Source organism: Ovis aries, chromosome 25, assembly GCF_016772045.2.
Source record: "Ovis aries strain OAR_USU_Benz2616 breed Rambouillet chromosome 25, ARS-UI_Ramb_v3.0, whole genome shotgun sequence".
In the NCBI taxonomy this organism is placed as follows: Eukaryota; Metazoa; Chordata; class Mammalia; order Artiodactyla; family Bovidae; genus Ovis; species Ovis aries.
Window position 1 is genome coordinate 30,275,936 of NC_056078.1, and position 19,171 is coordinate 30,295,106.

Sequence of the window (19,171 nt, forward strand, 5' to 3'; positions counted from 1 at the left end):
CTCTTTCTGACTTACTTCACTCTGTATAACAGGCTCCAGGTTCATCTACCTCACTAGAACTGACTTAAATGCATTCCTTTTAATGACTGAGTAATATACCATTGTATATATGTACTTCTTTATACATATACTTCTTTATATATATATATATATACATATACTTCTTTATACTTCTTTATATACATATGTATACACATATATATATACTTCTTTATACTTCTGCTGATGAACATCTAGGTTACTTCCATGTCCTAGCTATTGTAAATAGTGCTGCTATTAACATTGGGGTACACGTGTCTTTTTCAGTTATGGTTTTCTCAGGGTACGTGCCAAGCAGTAGAATTGCTGGGTCATATGGTAGTTTTATTCCTAGTTTTTTAAGGACTCTAAATACTATTCTTCATAGTGGCTCTCCCAATTTACATTCCTACCAACAGTGCAACAGAGTTTCCTTTTCTCCACACCCTCTCCGGCATTTATTGTCTGTAGATTTTTTGATGATGGCCATTCTGACTGGTGTGAGATGATATCTCATTGTAGTTTTGATTTACATTTCTCTAATAATGAGCGATGATGAATATCTTTTCATGTATTTGTTGGACATTTGTATGTCTTCTTTGGAGAAATGTCTGTTTAGGTCTTCCTTTCACTTTTTGATTGGGTATATTGTTTTTCTAGTTTTGAGCTGCACAAGTTGCTTGTATATTTTGGAGATTAATCATTTGTCAGTTGGTTCATTGGCAATTATTTTCTCCCATTCTGAAGGCTGTCTTTTCATCTTTTTACAGTTTCCTTTGCTATGCCAAAGCATTTAAGTTTAATTAGGTCCCACTTGTTTATTTTTATTTTAATTTCCATTACTTTTGGAGGTGGGTCAGAGAAGATATTTCTGTGATTTATGTTAAAGAGTGTTTTGCCTATATTTTCCTCTGAGAGTTTTATAGTTTCTGGCTTTACGTTTAGTTTACATTTAGTTTTATAGTTTCTGGCTTTACATTTCTTTAATCCATTTTGAGTTTATTTCCACGTATGGTGTTAGGAAGTGTTCTAATTTTATTCTGTCCAATTTTCCTTGCACTACTTATTGAAAGGGCTGTCTTTTCTCCATTGTATATTCTTGCCTCTTTCATCAAAGATAAGATGCCCATAGGTATATGGGTTTTTCTCTGGGTTTTCTATCTTGTTCCGTTGATGTGTGTTTCTGTTTTTGTCGCAGTACTATACTGTCTGATTACTGTAGCTTTGTAGTATAGTCTGAGTCAGGAAGGTTGATTTCTCCAGCTCCATTTTTCTTTCTCAAGATTGCACAAAGCAAGAGCTTTAATTTTAATATTCAAGTTATTTATTTTTTTTGTGGATCATGCTTTTGTGGATTGTGCCTCTAGTGTCTAATGTAGGATTATGCAGATTTTCTCATGTATTTCTAGATACTAGAAGTTTCTTAGTTTCATGTTAAGCATTTAGGTTTATGACCCATTTTGAGTTAATTAAAAAAAATTTTATTTTATTGAGATATAATTCACATACCATAAAATTCACCCTTTGAAAGTGTACAATTCAGTGGTTTATAGTGTATTCACAAGGTTATGCAACCATCACCACCATCTAATTCCAGAGCATTTCATCACCTTAAAAAGGAAACCCCAGCAGTCACTGCCCATTGGCCCTCCCCCAGCCTTAGGCAATTACTAATCTACTTTTTGCCTGTATAGATTCTTTCCTTTAGCCTATTGTTCTCAAGTTTTATCCATTTTGTGGCAAGTATTGGTATGTCATTCCTTTTTATTGCTGAATAATGTTGCATTGTATAAATACATAGATTTATTTATCCATAATTCAGCAAACATTGGATTGTTTTTGGCTATTATTAATAATGCTACTATGAATACTCATGTAGAAATTTTTATGTAAACACATATTTTCAATCATCTTGCATATATACTTAAGAGTGTTTGAGTTAATTTTTATATACGGTATGAAACATGGGTTGAGGTTCTTTCTTTTTCTTTTTTTTCATAAGGACATATAGTTATTCCAGCACCACTTTTGGAGATAACTATACTTTCTCCATTAAATTGCCTTTGACCTTTGTCAAAAATCAGATGAATCTATGTTTAGATTGTTTCGTTCTATTGATCTATATGTCTGTCTCTTTGCTAATATCACATCGTCTTGATTACTATAGCTTCATTGATTATGCTAAAGCCTTTGACTGTGTGGATCACAACGAACTGTGGAATGTTTTTAAAGAGATGGTAATATCAGACCACCTTATCTGCCTCCTGAGAAACCTGTATGCAGGACAAGAAGCAACAGTTAGGACTGGACGTGGAACAACAGACTGGTTCAAAACTGAGAAAGGAGTACATCAAGGCTGTATGTTGTCACCCTGCTTATTTAACTTATATGTAGAGCATATCATGTGAAATGCCAGCCCGGATGAAGCACAAGCTGTAATCAGAACTGTGGGGAGAAATATCAATAACCTTAGATATGCAGATGACACCATACTTATGGCAGAAAGCGAAGAAAAACTAAAGAACCTCCTGATGAAAGTGAAGGAGGAGAGTTTAAAAGCTGGCTTAAAACTCAACATTCAAAAAACAGAGATCATGGCACCTGGTCCCATCACTTCATGGAAAATAGATGGGGAAACAATGGAAAGAGTGAGAGACTTTATTTTCTTGGGCTCCAAAATCATTGCAGACGGTGACTGCAGCCATGAAATTAAAAGACACTTGCTCCTTGGAAGAAAATCAGTGACAAACCTAGACAGCATATTAAAAAGCAGAGATATTACTTTGCCAACAAAGGTCTGTCTAGTCAAAGCTATGGTTTTTCCAGTAGTCATGTATGGATGCCAGAACTGGACAGCAAAAAAGACTGAGTGCCAAAGAATTGATGCCTTCAAACTGTGGTGCTGGAGAAAACTCTTGAAAGTCCCTTGGACTCTAAGGTGATCCAAACCAGTCAATTAAAGGAAATCAACCGTGAATATTCATCGGGAGGACTCGTGCTGAATTTGAAGCTCCAATACTTTGGCCACCTGATGTGAACAGCTGACTCATTGGAAAAGACCCTGATGCTGGGAAAGATTGAGGGCAGGAGAAGAAGGGGGCAACAGAGGATGAGATGGTTGGATGGCATCACTGACTCAATGGGCATGAGTTTGAGCAAACTGAAGGAAATGCTGAAGGACAGGGAAGCCTGGCGTGCTGCAGTTCACGGGGTCACAAAGAATTGGACATGACTTAGCGACTGAACAACGACATAGCTTTTTTTTAAGTTTTGAAATTAGGTAGTTTAATATCTTCAACATTGTTCTTCCTTTTCAAAATTGTTTTGGTCATTCTAGAGCCTTTGCCATATATATTTCAGAATCAACTGGTCAGTCATGATTCAAAAGAGTATACTGAGATTTTGATTGGGATTGCATTGAATCTATAGATCAATGGAAGGTATTGTTATCTTACTAATTTGATTCTTCCAATCCATAAATATAGATTATCTTTTCATTTATCTAGGTCTTTGCTTTCTTTCATCAATATTTTGCAGTTTTCAACACCGAGATCCTGCATATATTTGTTAGATTCATAACAGTCTTTCATTTTGGGGGTGGTATTTAAATGGTTGAATTGTGGTGCCGGAAAAGACTCTTGAGAGTCCTTGGAATCAAGGAAATCAAACCAGTCAATCCTAAGGAAAATAAACCCTGAATGTCATTGGAAATGAAATGGGAATCTGAGTTCTTGTTTGCAGAGCCGAACAATGAACTTCACGAACACACAGACACTCATGGTAGTAAGTGAATAGGATTTATTGAAGAGAAGGAAAGTATAAAGCTCTCAGCATAGACACTGAGAGGGGGTAAAGAGTCCCCCAAATGCAGAATTTATAGAAGTTTATATCCTTACCAGTATTAATGTGTACATTTTTGGTTGGCTCCTGTCCTTAAAATATGTCATTTCTAACTAATCAGTTTAAAGGTCAAAATGTTTAACTTAACATCTTTATGGATTCTCTTGCTCCTTGGATTAAGTCATCACCCTTTTTCATGACCCCTGGCCATTTTACAATGGATGAGATGTATGAGCCAAAGATTAATGATAACCATTTTTTTTCCTCTTGGGCATATGAAACAGAAGTTAATTACTACCCTTCCCTGGATCTGAGTGCTGATAATAGACCAAGGGCACATTCCGGAAATTTGGGACAAAGGGTATAGCTTTAGGTTAATGGAGCAAGATGTTTATTGAAAACAATACTGAGGTCTCAGAGTTCTACACTGACTACCTAGCAATTTCTACCTCAGAAAGACGGATGTTGAAGCTGATGCTCCAGTGCTTTGACCACCTGATGCAAAGAGCTGACTCATTGGAAAAGACCCTGATGCTGGGAAAGAATGAGGGCAGGAGGAGCAGGGGGTGACAGAAGATGAGATGGTTGGATGGCATCACCAACTTAGTGGACAAGAGTTTGAGCAAACCCTAGGAGATAGTAATGGACAGGGAAGCTTGGTGTGCTAGAGTCCATGGCATCACAAAGAGTTGGACATGACTGAGAGACTAAACAACAACCTTCTTTATGGTCCAGCTCTCACACCCATACATGACTACTGGAAAAAGCATAGCTTTGACTAGATGGACCTTTGTCAGCAATGTGAGGTCTCTGCTTTTTAATATGCTGTCTAAACTTGTCATAGCTTTTCTTCCAAGTAGCAAGCATCTTTTAATTTCGTAGCTGCAGCTATTGTCTGCAGTGATTTTGGAGCCCAAGAAAATAAAATCTCTCACTGTTTACACTTTTCCCCCATCTATCTTACATGAAATGATGGGATAGGGTGCCGTGATCTTAGTTTTTAAATGTTGAGTTTTAAGCCAGCTTTTTCACTCTCTTCTTTCACTCTCATCAAGAGGCTCTTTAGTTCCTCTTCACTTTCTGCCATTAGAGTGTTGTCATCTGCATATCTGAGGTTATTGATATTTCTCCCTGCAATCTTGATTCCAGTTTGTGATTCATCCAGTCCAGCGTTTCACATGATGTACTTTGTGTTGAAGTTAAATATGCAGGCTGACAATATACAGCCTTGTTGTACTCCCTTCCCAATTTTGACCCAGTCCATTGTTCCATGTCCAGTTCTAACTGTTGTTTCTTGACCTGCATACAGGTTTCTCAGGAGACAGGTCAGATGATCTGGTACCCTCATCTCTTTAAGAATATTCTACAGTTTGCTGTGCTTCACACAATCAAAGACTTTAGTGTAGTCAATGAAACAGATCTTTTTCTGGAATTCCCTTGCTTTCTCTATGATCCAACAGACGTTGGCAATTTGACCTCTGGTTCCTCTGCCTTTTCTAAAACCATCTTGTACATCTGGAAGTTCTTGGTTCATGTACTGCTAAAGCTTAGTTTGAAGGATTTTGAGCATAACCTTACTAGCATGTGAAATGAGTACAACTGTGTGTTAATTTGAACATTCTTTGGCATTGCCTTTCTTTGGGATTGGAATGAATCCCAAAGACCTTTTCCATTCCTGTGGCCACTGCTGAGTTTTCCAAATTTGCTGACATATTGAATGCAGCACCTTATTTAATAGTATCATCTTTTAGGATTTTAAATAACTCAGCTGGAATTCCATCAGCTCCACTAACTCTGTTCGCAGCAATGCTTCGTAAGGCCCACTTGTGGATTGAGCTAGTTTAAATCTGGTTTTCAGCTTTTCTGATGGCTTATCTCTTTATGTAATCTAGAAGTAAAGTTAGCTCTTACTTTTTGGCTATAACTTGTTATGTGTCCCAACTGAAAGCCGGACATGTTTTCTAAGTTACCTATTTTTGGCATCCCAGAATTCATTTTTTAAATTAGTCCAAGGCAACTGCTGAATATCTACTCAGCTTCTGGGACCCTAACATTTGTCTACAAATTTATAGATGCCTGCAGGGGAAAATGTTACCAAATATTCAGTTTCACTCATTGGTCTTCTTTTGTCTTTGCTATCTTGGACTCTCAAGTCTTCAGTGCCCTGGTGATTTTTCTTTTTGTTCAAACTTGCTTTCCTAGTTGCTTTTGGGGAAGAGGTTGGTCTGAATAAGCTAATCCGCCATATCCAGAAGCAAACCAAAGATCATGGATTTTGGAGCCAGACCTCTGGGATTCAAATCTCAGTTCTGCAGTTGACTTGTCCTGTGATCATGAGCAAGGTATTAACTTTTCTTAAGCCTCACTTTTCTCATCACTTAAAATGGTGATAGTAACAGTAACTACCTTCTAGGGTTATTTTGATGATTTAACAAGTATATATAAAGTAGTTTATATACACATATGTGTACTTTCCTACCCGCCTTCTTGTTCTGGCCTCCACTGTTTCTATAGAGAAGCCAGTTATTGTTATTATTACTGCTTTGAAGGTAATGTTTCTTTTTCCCTCTGTTTTTTAAGGTTTTTCTTTGCCTTTGTCTTTTGGCAGTTTTACTCTGATATACTGGAGGTGTGAGTATGGTTTTATTTATTTATTTATCCTGTCTGAGCATCTTAGTATTTCTTATATCATATATACTTTTGAAATATACAGTATATGTCTAAGAAAAGTGCCTGGGATCCAAAAACTGCTCTATTGTTATTCACTCTTACTATTTTTACTTGACATGGTCTTCTTTCCAATCAGTGCTGTTTCCCACTGTGCTGTGATATACAGATCTTTAATAGGCTCCACTGGCTAGTAGATGAAGTCCAAACTCATCTTTATTTAAGTCTTTATTGAATTTGTTACAATATTGTTTCTGTTTTATGTTTTGGTTTTTTTGACCGTGCCGTGAGTCATGTGGGATCTTAGCTCCCTGACCAGGGATTAAACCCACACTCTCTGTATTGGAAGGTGAAATCTTAAACCACTAGATCACCAGGGAAGCCCCAACCTGTGATATTTTTAAAACTCCGAGGCCCAAATCAAACCAGGCCAATTACATCAGAATTTTTGAGGTGGGATACAGATATTAATCAGTATTTTTGCAAGAGCCCTGGGTGATTGCAGTGTTCAGCCAATGCTGGGGGCTCTTCACACCTTCACTTCCCTTCCTTTGAGCAACTTTTGAGGGCCTGGAGAAGTACCTGGGACGCAATATGTTCTAAGGAGAGAGAGGAAACAGATGCAAAAAATGGAGGGAAATAAGTCATGGTGGCACCATGGTGATATGCTTGTGGGAACTCTCCACTCTGGAGAAACAGCAAGCACCAACTGCATGCTCCATTTTGTGGTTTGGTTTTGGGGGGGCAGTGTTGGTGACCCCCCTCTCATCTCTGTATTGGTCCTTCTCTCAGCTCATGCTCACCTTTCCCTCCTGAGTTTGCCTCCCTCCTTTATTCAAAGAGTTGTTGAAATGTCTCCAAAAGAAGACTTTTGGGTTTATTTGAAGGAGGTTGCATCTCACACATACTAAAAAAAATTTTCAAGGTGGTACTGTCTGAGGAGGGAGATAGGGTTAAGGATGGGCACTTGGGATGGCCAGAGGCACCATGTGACTTGGCAGCAAGTGAGAGAGGAGCATTGGAAAAGAGATGGGAGAGCCTCTGGAAAACCCATCAGAACATAAATTGCCGCTGAGGATAACCTCTGAATGTTTAGGGAGCTGCTTAGCATGTGCCACTGATGGTAGAGTTTTAGGCACTGTGACTTTGGTGGGCAGATATTTTTTTCAAGAGATAAAGGGAGAAGTCCTATTCTGTGGGCATCTGCCAGCAGCGATCTGCCAGCAGCGTGGCAAGCCCTTTGTGCCACGTCTGCTGATGCCTGCAGGAAGGGAAGTCCTGGGTGGAAAGGAGGAGACTGGGGGAAAGGGGGATGGTGTAGTAGGGAGTAATTTTAAACATTTTGGTGCTACTTAAGCTATGATGACATAGCCTATAGGTCTTCATGAGCCAACCAACTGTTTGTCCTGAGCCAATGGTACGGTAGTTTGTGAGGTGCTGAGATTCAGAATGCTTTCTTGGGCTACCTCTCTGCTTAGAGCAAGAAGTGACATGAGATTTAGAATAATAATAATTGCATAGAGTGCAGGGCAAGGTCTTTCAGCTGTACTGATGGGAGTATAAATTGTCCAGTTTTTCTTGAGGCATGTGGGCAGCATGAATCAAAAGCCTTAAAGATGTTCCTACAGTTTGACCCATCAATTCCACTCCTAGGAATATGGTTCTAAAGAAATAGTTGACAAGTGCACACGGATCTGTGTATATTGTCATTCATTTATAAACTTCTTACAATAGTAGTGGGCTTCCCTGGTGGCTCAGTCAGTAAAGAATCTGCTTGCAATGCAGGAGTCCCAGGATATCCACAGTTTGAACTAAACTAGGTTACCTGAGTTATACTGAATCGAGTGTAGTGATTTTTAACTATAGTCTTAAAGTAGTATATTTTTTTAAGTATAGATTTGTGTGTTTGTGAATCTGTGCTGGGGCTTCCCTGGTGGCTCAGGTGGTAAAGAATCTGTCTGAAATGAAGGAGACCCAGGTTCAATTCCTGGGTCAAGAAGATCCCCTGGAGAAGGGAATGGCTACCCACCCCAGTACTCTTGCCTAGAGACTCCATGGACAGAAGCAGGCTACAGTCCATGGGTGGCAGAGAGTCAGACACGACTAAGTGGCTAATACTTTACAGTAGTAAACTGAAAATAGCCAAAATTTCCAGCAATTAGGCATTAAATAATAACTGGGGAATGGAATACTATACAACTAGGAAAACAGATATTACTGCTCCTCCGTATTTATTGAAATGGAAAACTATTTATGATAATCAAGCAAGAAAAGCAGATCCCAGAACTACACTCGCCATGACCTTGTTTCATATATTTTGGTGTTTTCTTTTTTTCCTCTCAGACCATTCTTTTATTAAGGATGACTTCATGCTAAGACTGTATCACGTGAGGAGCCCAATTTTACACTGACTACTGCCACAGAGTAGTTTATTACTACCAGTAATGTATAAATTTTTGGAGGAGGAAATGGCAGCCCACTCCAGTGTTCTTGCCTGGAGAATCCCAGGGACAGGGGAGCCTGGTGGGCTGCTGTCTATGGGGTCGCACAGAGTTGGGCACGACTGAAGCGACTTAGCAGCAGCAGCAGCAATGTGTAAATTACTTTGCATAGTGTCTGACGTATAGTAGGTGTTTAGAGGTAGAAAAAGTAAGTATCATTTTCAGAAAGCCTTTTTAATTGTTAGAGACTTTAACTCTTTAGAATGGTTTAGTACTTTAGTTGAATAGTAAGTAGGATACAAAAATTGGTGAAGTTTGGTGGCAAAAAATCATGTAGTTGGTACAGCCTCAATTTTGAAAAGCATGGAACATGTGCCAGTAAGGAAAGTCTGCAAAGATATGTTTACCTTATTAATGATGTTTGAGTAATGTTGGATTATAAGTGATTTTTATGTCTCCCCCCTTTTCTTGCTTTAATATGCCCAACTTCCTTGATAGAATAAACTGTATTTATTACTCTTTCTCTTCACTCAAAGTCCTAAAAAAGAAAAAAACCCAGACTTTAATTACTGATATAAAGTAAAACAATAACTTGTTGGTTGGCTGAGAATTGCTAGAAATTAATAAATAGTTTGGAAATTATTTAGTAAATTCTAATTACTTAGCAAAAGTAATTAAAATATTTATAAGTGAACACCCATAAAACACCGCCGAGCAAATACATTACTCAATAAATGGTTTAATTAGTATTTCATTACCAGAAATTAATCTCAGTAACCAAACATTACTACAAATTACATGTAAGGTGGACAACTTATTTTACTGCTATTAATGATTTCAATTATGAAGTTTGTGCAAGTCTAATTCCTTCCCACTTCTCCCGCCCTCCTCCCACACCCACCTGGGTGAGTTCCCACACACTGGGCCTGAGTTAGGGTGCTCGGGACTGGTCTGACATCTTCCACATTTTTGAAAATCCTGGGTTAACAGTTTCCCTCAGCTTATTTCCCAGCTGTCTTGCAGAAATACTCACCCTGGGTGCCTCTTAATCAGCTGGAATCAGACTCCAGGAGCTGGTGGGCTTCTTACCACAGATATACTCTCCTCCAGAGTCTTCTAAATCACTTGGCTGCAAGGCCTGCCTCCCTCCCCAGGACTGTGCCAAGGCCCTCTGGCACTGGTTTGCACTCCTGGTTCAGCTCTCAGGCTGGGCCGGGCTGCTGCTAAGTCATGCCAGGAGCACCTTCGTGCAGGTGAGAAAAAAGGAGTCCTTTCCACCAGACGCAGTCACACATGAAGGTGGATTTTTGCCCAAACATGTTTCTTTCTCATGTTCCCATGGAACAGATTCTGAGACTTGAGATTTGCATGCAGGCATCTTCCTGAGGAGTGGTCTCAGGAACAGTCCCTGAGTGAGTGGCAAGGGATGTAGGATTGGGTACTAAGCACTACAGCCCAACTGGAAGCTCCTGGATTGAGGCAAGGAAGGGGGCAGGCCTTTGTTATTTCAAATGAGCAGACAGCAGAGCAGATGTCACTCTGGGGAAGGACGTGCCTCTCTTTGGCTGAGGACAAATCCTGGAGAGGGGCTCAGTTTGCCAAGCCATTACTGGGCAACACTCTCAGCAGCTGGAGGAGTGAGTGCCTTGGCTCTGAAGGAGGAATATGGGCAGCACACATTGCAGAGAGACCCAGGTTCGATCTCTGGGTTGGGAAGATCCCCTGGAGAAGGGAAAGGCTACTAGCTGTAGTATTCAGGCTTGGAGAATTTCATGGACTGTATAGTCCATGGAGTCGCAAAGAGCCGGACACAACTGAGCAACTTTCACATTCACGTTCACATACCAGCATCCACCCCCTTGTGTCATGGACAGCCTGAGCAACCGCACGTGAAGGTCCTCGTGGGAGGGGCCTGAGGCCACGAGTAGAATGAGCTTGAGTTGTCGCCTTGTCTTATTTGGGTTGGGAGAAGTCTTACTTCTGGAGTTAGGATCCTGATTTAGGTACCAGCTGAGACTTACGCCAAGATCACAAGTTCTGCGAGGGCAAGTCTGTATCTCATCGTATCCCCAGAACTTAGCACAGTTCATGGCTCAGTGAATATTTGCTGATTGAATCTATAGTAGTAAAGACAGTCACCCAAATGCATTAATATCCTGTATTACACTTGATGATGGGAAATACATAGAATCTGATCCTGGAGGGGTCAGGGGAAGAAATGAACTTGAGTTGAGACTCAAAGAATGGGTAAGAGTGAGCTGGACAGAGTAGGGTGGGAGTGGGGTGCTTCCCAAGCCTCTGAAGATAGGGATTTTGCCTTGGCCACCTCTTGAAGGGTGTCTCCACCTGGGGAAACAGAAGGGACTTGAGAAATCACACTCACTGAATTTCTCTTGTTATCTGTTGGTGAAATGCATCCTTTGTTCTTATCACAGCCTTATCTGGTAGAAGACTCACATGTCAGAGAGCTTTTCCACGGTGGTTTGGCTGGCCCATGGCGGCATGAAGGGTGCCTGTAGGTGCTTTCTGAAGTGAGAGATACAGGCCAGGATCAGGATCACAACCAGAGGTGGGGGTGCAGATCCCCTGGGGCCCCCTCCCGGGCATCAGGCATGTGGGTATCACGTGTTCTGGAGGAGCTGAGACTGGAAGAGCTGGGCTGCACTGTATCTAATCTCTTCCTTCCTCCTTGTACTCATCTCCCTCCTGCCTCCGGCTTTGTTCTGCTCCGGGCCTGTCTCCAGCTTCCTCGCTGCCCCAGGAGCGTGTTCTGCTCATTTCACCCCCACTCCTGCGCATATGTCCTCCCCTTTCTCCAGGACCACCACTCCACTCAGAAAACCCATCCAACCCCTCCACGGAGCCCTGACTCATGACTCCAGGTCATAGTGAACTCACCCTTCCTGCCTTTCTACAGCCCTCGGTTGTGGATTCTTTAGAACGGAGGCAGGTTTAGAAATCCTCAGCCTGGTACCATACCTGGTTGCGAGCAAGGAGGTGGGGAAAAGCTGGAGGTGAGCAGGAGGCCTGAAGGAAGACCCTGTGTTGCCTGGTTGGCACTGGGCAGTGTGAGCAGTGGCTGGGTATCTGCTGGCCTCCCACCCAGGTGTGCCATAAGGGGTACTGCGGGCCTGGCTTCTGCTGTTGATAGTGGTGGCAACAAGGAAGGGAGGGAGGAAGATGGAAAGTTCCTGTTTATCATGTCTGGGACTTTGCCAGCCTTGTCCTTAATCAGTCTATAGCTAATTAGCCGCCTCCCCCACCCCACTCCTCGCCCTGCCCGCGCTGAGCTCGACACCATTAATCACCAAGGAGAAGGCTGAAGTCTGCAGGCCTCCTGCTCAGGAGAATCCCGGCTCCTTGGGTGGGCCCTTCTTGCCTGAGGCATTGAGAGGACCGTGGATGCAGGAGCTCCTTTGGTAGGAATTTGGGGCTTTTAAGAGGGTGCTGTGGAGCCCTGTGCCACCTAGAATGACTGTAGGGGGAAGGGTGCGGCATATTCCTCTTTGCTGTGACATTCCAGTTTTGCTTATGGTGACAGGGTCTTCAGTTCAGTTCAGTCACTCAATTGTGTCCGATGCTTTGTGACCCCATGAATCGCAGCACGCCAGGCCTCCCTGTCCATCACCAACTCTCAGAGTTCACTCAGACTCACGTCCATCGAGTCAGTGATGCCATCCAGCCATCTCATCCTCTGTCGTCCCCTTCTCCTCCTGCCCTCAATCCCTCCCAGCATCAGTCTTTTCCAATGAATCAGCTCTTCACATGAGGTGAGCCCAAGACAAATGGCTTACTTTCCCAGACTCCCTTGTAGCCAGGAAAGGCATGGGACACAACTCAGATCAATGGGGCATTGAGCTGAAACCTGCTGTGGGCTCTTAGGAAGGCTTTTCCTTTCTTGGTAAAAGCGTCGGATGTTGCTGGTGCTGCCTCTTCTTGCCCTTTCTCCTTTTTGCCTTGAATGCAGACTTAAAGGCTGGAGCTGCAGCAGCCATCAGCCTCTATGAGGGAGGGATCAAGAGAAGCGTTATGACACCACCATGAGCTGATAACCAGTGCCAGTAACTCGCCTACCTCCAGATTTCTGTCAGATGAAAATAATCTCAGTTTAGTCCACTATTGGTTGATATTGTCACCTGTAGCTGAATATGCTTCTTTTTTTTTTTTTTTTTTTATTTTTTATTTTTTATTTTTTATTTTTTTTCTTTTATTTTTTTTGTGTTGGACAATCTCTTTATTTTATTTTATTTTTTTTTTTAGTTTTTTATTTTTTAAATTTTAAAATCTTTAATTCTTACATGCATTCCCAAACATGAACCCCCCTCCCACCTCCCTCCCCATAACATCTTTCTGGGTCATCCCCATGCACCAGCCCCAAGCATGCTGCATCCTGCGTCAGACATAGACTGGCGATTGAGTTCACATGATAGTATACATGTTAGAATGTCATTCTCCCAAATCATCCCACCCTCTCCCTCTCCCTCTGAGTCCAAAAGTCCGTTATACACATCTGTGTCTCTTTCCCTGTCTTGCATACAGGGTCGTCATTGCCATCTTCCTAAATTCCATATACATGTGTTAGTATACTGTATTGGTGTTTTTCTTTCTGGCTTACTTCACTCTGTATAATCGGCTCCAGTTTCATCCATCTCATCAGAACTGATTCAAATGAATTCTTTTTAACGGCTGAGTAATACTCCATTGTGTATATGTACCACAGCTTTCTTATCCATTCATCTGCTGATGGACATCTAGGTTGTTTCCATGTCCTGGCTATTATAAACAGTGCTGCGATGAACATTGGGGTACATGTGTCTCTTTCAGTTCTGGTTTCCTCGGTGTGTATGCCCAGAAGTGGGATTGCTGGGTCATAAGGTAGTTCTATTTGCAATTTTTAAGGAATCTCCACACTGTTCTCCATAGTGGCTGTACTAGTTTGCATTCCCACCAACAGTGTAGGAGGGTTCCCTTTTCTCCACACCCTCTCCAGCATTTATTGCTTGCAGATTTTTGGATCGCAGCCATTCTGACTGGTGTGAAGTGGTACCTCATTGTGGTTTTGATTTGCATTTCTCTAATAATGAGTGATGTTGAGCATCTTTTCATGTGTTTGTTAGCCATCCGTATGTCTTCTTTGGAGAAATGTCTATTTAGTTCTTTGGCCCATTTTTTGATTGGGTCGTTTATTTTTCTGGAGTTGAGCTGCATAAGTTGCTTGTATATTTTTGAGATTAGTTGTTTGTCAGTTGCTTCATTGGCTATTATTTTCTCCCATTCAGAAGGCTGTCTTTTCACCTTGCTTATATTTTCCTTTGTTGTGCAGAAGCTTTTAATTTTAATTAGATCCCATTTGTTTATTTTTGCTTTTATTTCCAGCATTCTGGGAGGTGGATCATAGAGGATCCTGCTGTGATTTATGTCTGAGAGTGTTTTGCCTATGTTCTCCTCTAGGAGTTTTATAGTTTCTGATCTTACATTTAGATCTTTAATCCATTTTGAGTTTATTTTTGTGTGCGGTGTTAGAAAGTGATCTAGTTTCATTCTTTTACAAGTGGTTGACCAGTTTTCCCAGCACCACTTGTTAAAGAGATTGTCTTTACTCCATTGTATATTCTTGCCTCCTTTGTCAAAGATAAGGTGTCCATATGTGTGTGGATTTATCTCTGGGCTTTCTATTTTGTTCCATTGATCTATATGTCTGTCTTTGTGCCAGTACCATACTGTCTTGATGACTGTGGCTTTGTAGTAGAGCCTGAAGTCAGGCAAGTTGATTCCTCCAGTTCCATTCTTCTTTCTCAAGATTGCTTTTGGCTATTCGAGGTTTTTGTATTTCCATACAAATCTTGAAATTATTTGTTCTAGTTCTGTGAAAAATGTGCCTGGTAGCTTGATAGGGATTGCATTGAATTTGTAAATTGCTTTGGGTAGTATACTCATTTTCACTATATTGATTCTTCCAATCCATGAACACGGTATATTTCTCCATCTATTAGTGTCCTCTTTGATTTCTTTCATCAGTGTTTTATAGTTTTCTATATATAGGTCTTTAGTTTCTTTAGGTAGATATATTCCTAAGTATTTTATTCTTTTCGTTGCAATGGTGAATGGAATTGTTTCCTTAATTTCTTTTTCTACTTTCTCATTATTCGTGTATAGGAATGCAAGGGATTTCTGTGTGTTGATTTTATATCCTGCAACTTTACTATATTCATTGATTAGCTCTAGTAATTTTCTGATGGAGTCTTTAGGGTTTTCCATGTAGAGGATCATGTCATCTGCAAACAGTGAGAGTTTTACTTCTTCTTTTCCAATTTGGATTCCTTTTATTTCTTTTTCTGCTCTGATTGCTGTGGCCAAAACTTCCAGAACTATGTTGAATAGTAGCGGTGAAAGTGGACACCCTTGTCTTGTTCCTGACTTTAGGGAAATGCTTTCAATTTTTCCCCATTGAGGATAATGTTTGCTGTGGGTTTGTCATAGATAGCTTTTATTATGTTGAGATATGTTCCTTCTATTCCTGCTTTCTGGAGAGTTTTTATCATAAATGGATGTTGAATTTTGTCAAAGGCCTTCTCTGCATCTATTGAGATAATCATATGGTTTTTATTTTTCAATTTGTTAATGTGGTGAATTACATTGATTGATTTGCGGATATTGAAGAATCCTTGCATCCCTGGGATAAAGCCCACTTGGTCATGGTGTATGATCTTTTTAATGTGTTGTTGGATTCTGATTGCTAGAATTTTGTTGAGGATTTTTGCATCTATGTTCATCAGAGATATTGGCCTGTAGTTTTCTTTTTTGTGACATCTTTGTCAGGTTTTGGTATTAGGGTGATGGTGGCCTCATAGAATGAGTTTGGAAGTTTACCTTCCTCTGCAATTTCTGGAAGAGTTTGAGGAGGATAGGTGTTAGCTCTTCTCGAAATTTTTGGTAGAATTCAGCTGTGAAGCCATCAGGACCTGGGCTTTTGTTTGCTGGAAGATTTCTGATTACAGTATCAATTTCCGTGCTTGTGATGGGTCTGTTAAGATTTTCGATTTCTTCCTGGTTCAGTTTTGGAAAATTGTACTTTTCTAAGAATTTGTCCATTTCTTCCACGTTGTCCATTTTATTGGCATACAACTGCTGATAGTAGTCTCTTATGATCCTTTGTATTTCTGTGTTGTCTGTTGTGATCTCTCCATTTTCATTTCTAAGTTTATTGATTTGATTTTTCTCTCTTTGCTTCTTGATGAGTCTGGCTAATGGTTTGTCAATTTTATTTATCCTTTCAAAGAACCAGCTTTTGGCTTCTGAATATGCTTCTAATACAGAGGGGAACTCTGGATGGTGCAGGCTTAACTGCAGAGATACCCATGGTACCCAGAGTAATCCAGACATTCCTGGACTCACTCCTGGACTCATGAGGGAGGTTACAGTACTCACACGCCACCTGCTCTGCCCTCTCCTCCTATCCTTCAGCCTTTCAAGTCTCATTTTCCAATGGTTTTTAGCCACCCATGTTATTAAGGAAGTATCTGAGTGTGACACTGATGGGCCGTCATGTTAAGCTCTGTGTAGTGGAGTGCCTAGGAAGACAAAACTAGATTTTATGGCAAACGAGTAGTGCCTCTTTGCTTGTTATGCAGTGCTTTGTAAAGCGGGCAAGCACATTGCTCTGGGAAAAGGCTGGAGAAAGGAATTATCTGGTTCTGCGAAGGTTTTGCTGAGCTGATTACAGAGGCAGGATATTTGCATTTGGGAGGACTGAGGTCGAGACTCCGACTGACCTTTCCCTTTTGAGGTTTAAGATTACTGGAGCCTTTCTGACAAACGGAATTGGGCCTCTCTGAGATCCTTTGGCAAGAAAGGATGGAAGGGGTCCCACAGGAGAACCTTGGGATCAGGAAATGGAAAATCTGGATAGGTGAACCAAGCTAATAGCAGGCTTAGGTGCTTGTTAGGGAGGCTGGTGCCCACCCAGCAGCTGACAAGGCAGAGACTCCCAGGCATTCTGGTAGAGGTCGAGCTGTGGGAGCAGCGGATGCACTTAAGAGTGTGAAATAAAAGAGCTATAGCCTGAAGTTCAAATGTGGAGCCCCGCTGTAGCCAGGGTTGAGTCAGGACTGAGCTGCGGATTTCGAGGTGGCAAACTGCGCGGGACCAGTTTTCAACAGCGACCCCTTGTGAGAGCAGGCCGGGCAGACTGTTCCATTCTGTCTGCTGCTGCTGCTGCTGCTGCTGCTAAGTCGCTTCAGTCGTGTCCGACTCTGTGCGACCCCATAGACAGAAGCCCACCAGGCTCCACTGTCCCTGGGATTCTCCAGGCAAGAACACTGGAGTGGGTTGCCATTTCCTTCTCCAATGCAGGAAAGTGAAAAGTGAAAGTGAAGTCACTGAGTTGTGTCCAACTCTCAGCGACCCCATGGACTGCAGCCCACCAGGCTCCTCTGTCTATGGGATTTTCCAGGCAAGAGTACTGGAGTGGGGTGCTATTGCCTTCTCCGTTCAGTTCTGTCTAAGCCTGGCTTTCAGACACTGGACACATCCTGGTGCATGGCTCCAGTTCCTGGGCAGCTTGTGGAAGGTAAGGGGAGAAGAACCCTAAGGGTAGAGGGGTAGTGTAGCACAGTGGTTAGGAGGATGGACTCTGGAGTCTGACTGGGTTCGAGTTCCTACTCTGCTACTTCCCTGGCCTGACCTCATGGGTTGCAGACCTGCACGGTCTCATAGGGGCCTTCCTTAAAGAGGCCCCGTGCTGGGCTTCATGCTTGCTGTCTTGAATGTCTTAATAAATTTAAAAAATCTATGAATCGTATTTTAGTTTTTGGCTTCTTTTTTTAAACTGAAGTATAGTTGATTTACGATGTTGTCTTAGTTTCAAATGTATAGCAAACTGATTCAGTTACATATATACATATATATTTAAATATAAATATATATATATTTGTTGTTGTTTAATTGCTAAGTTATTTCTGACTCTTTGGAATCTCATGAACTGTCACCTGCTGGCTCCCTCTGTCCATGGGATTCCCCAGGCAAGAATATTGGAGTGAGTTGCTATTTCCTATATATACACATTCTTTTTCAGGTTCTTTTCTCCTGTAAATTATTACAAAATATTGATTATAGTTTCTTGTGCTATACAGTAGGTCCTATTGCTTATCTATTTTATATATAGTGCTGTATATATGTTAATCCCAAACTTCGCCCTACTTTGGTAATGTAAGTTTTTTTCCTGTGTCTTTGAGTCTATTTCTGTTTTGTAAGTAAGTTCATTTGTATCATTTTTTCAAGATTCCACATATCATGTGATATTTGTCTTTATCTGGTTTACTTCACTTAGTATGATAATGTATGCTGCTGCTGCTGCTGCTGCTAAGTCGCTTCAGTCGTGTCCGACTGTGCGACCCCATGGACGGCAGCCCACCAGGCTCCCCCGTCCCTGGGATTCTCCAGACAAGAACACTGGAGTGGGCTGCCATTGCCTTCTCCGATGATAATGTATAGGTCCATCCATATTGTGCATTGTTTCATTCTTTTTTTATATTAAATAATTTTTGAACAAGTACCCTCCTCCATTTTTATTTTGCACTTGGCCCTGCTAATTATGAGGAGAGGGCAGTGGCACCCCACTCCAGTACTCTTGCCTGGAGAATCCCATCGAGGAGGAGCCTGGTGGGCTGCAGTCCATGGGGTCGCTGAGTCGGACACAACGGAGCGACTTCCCTTTCACTTTTCACTTTCATGCATTGGAGAAGGAAATGGAAACCCACTCCAGTATTCTTGCCTGGAGAATCCCAGGGGCGGGGAGCCTGGTGGGCTGCTGTCTGTGGGGTCGCACAGAGTCGGACGCAACTGAGGTGACTTAGCAGCAGCAGCTAATTATGCCATCAGTCCTTCTTGGCAAATGTCTTCTCTGTGCCACAGTTTCCCCATCTATAAGATGGATTAAGAGAAAACAGCAATGACTCTGCTTATCAGAGAGTTGTTGTAAGATTAAGTGAGTTCTATACATAAAGTACTTAGAGCAGGATCTGGCATGTAGTGAGCTCCACGTAAGTGTTAGCCGTTGTTCTTGTTTCTGTTCATTTAAGCCGATGAAGACTCCAGAAATTAATCTGCAAAGTACAGAGACATGACTACATTTGCGTCTCCAGCTAGTGAAGCAGAGCCTGTCAAGCACTTGGGGAACAATGCAAGGAGAGGAAAATGTGACCCCT

At 41.5% G+C, this 19,171-nt stretch overlaps 1 long non-coding RNA gene across 1 annotated transcript in view; it reads left to right on the forward strand.

Annotated features, from left to right (window-relative positions):
- The window catches only part of LOC106991580 (uncharacterized), a 117,595-nt gene that overhangs the window by 69,787 nt on the left and 28,637 nt on the right, over positions 1-19,171 (forward strand). Inside the window, exon 6 of the long non-coding RNA XR_009598549.1 lies at positions 6,061-6,200. This is a non-coding gene — a long non-coding RNA (uncharacterized LOC106991580). The remainder of the gene's footprint in view (positions 1-6,060; positions 6,201-19,171) is intronic.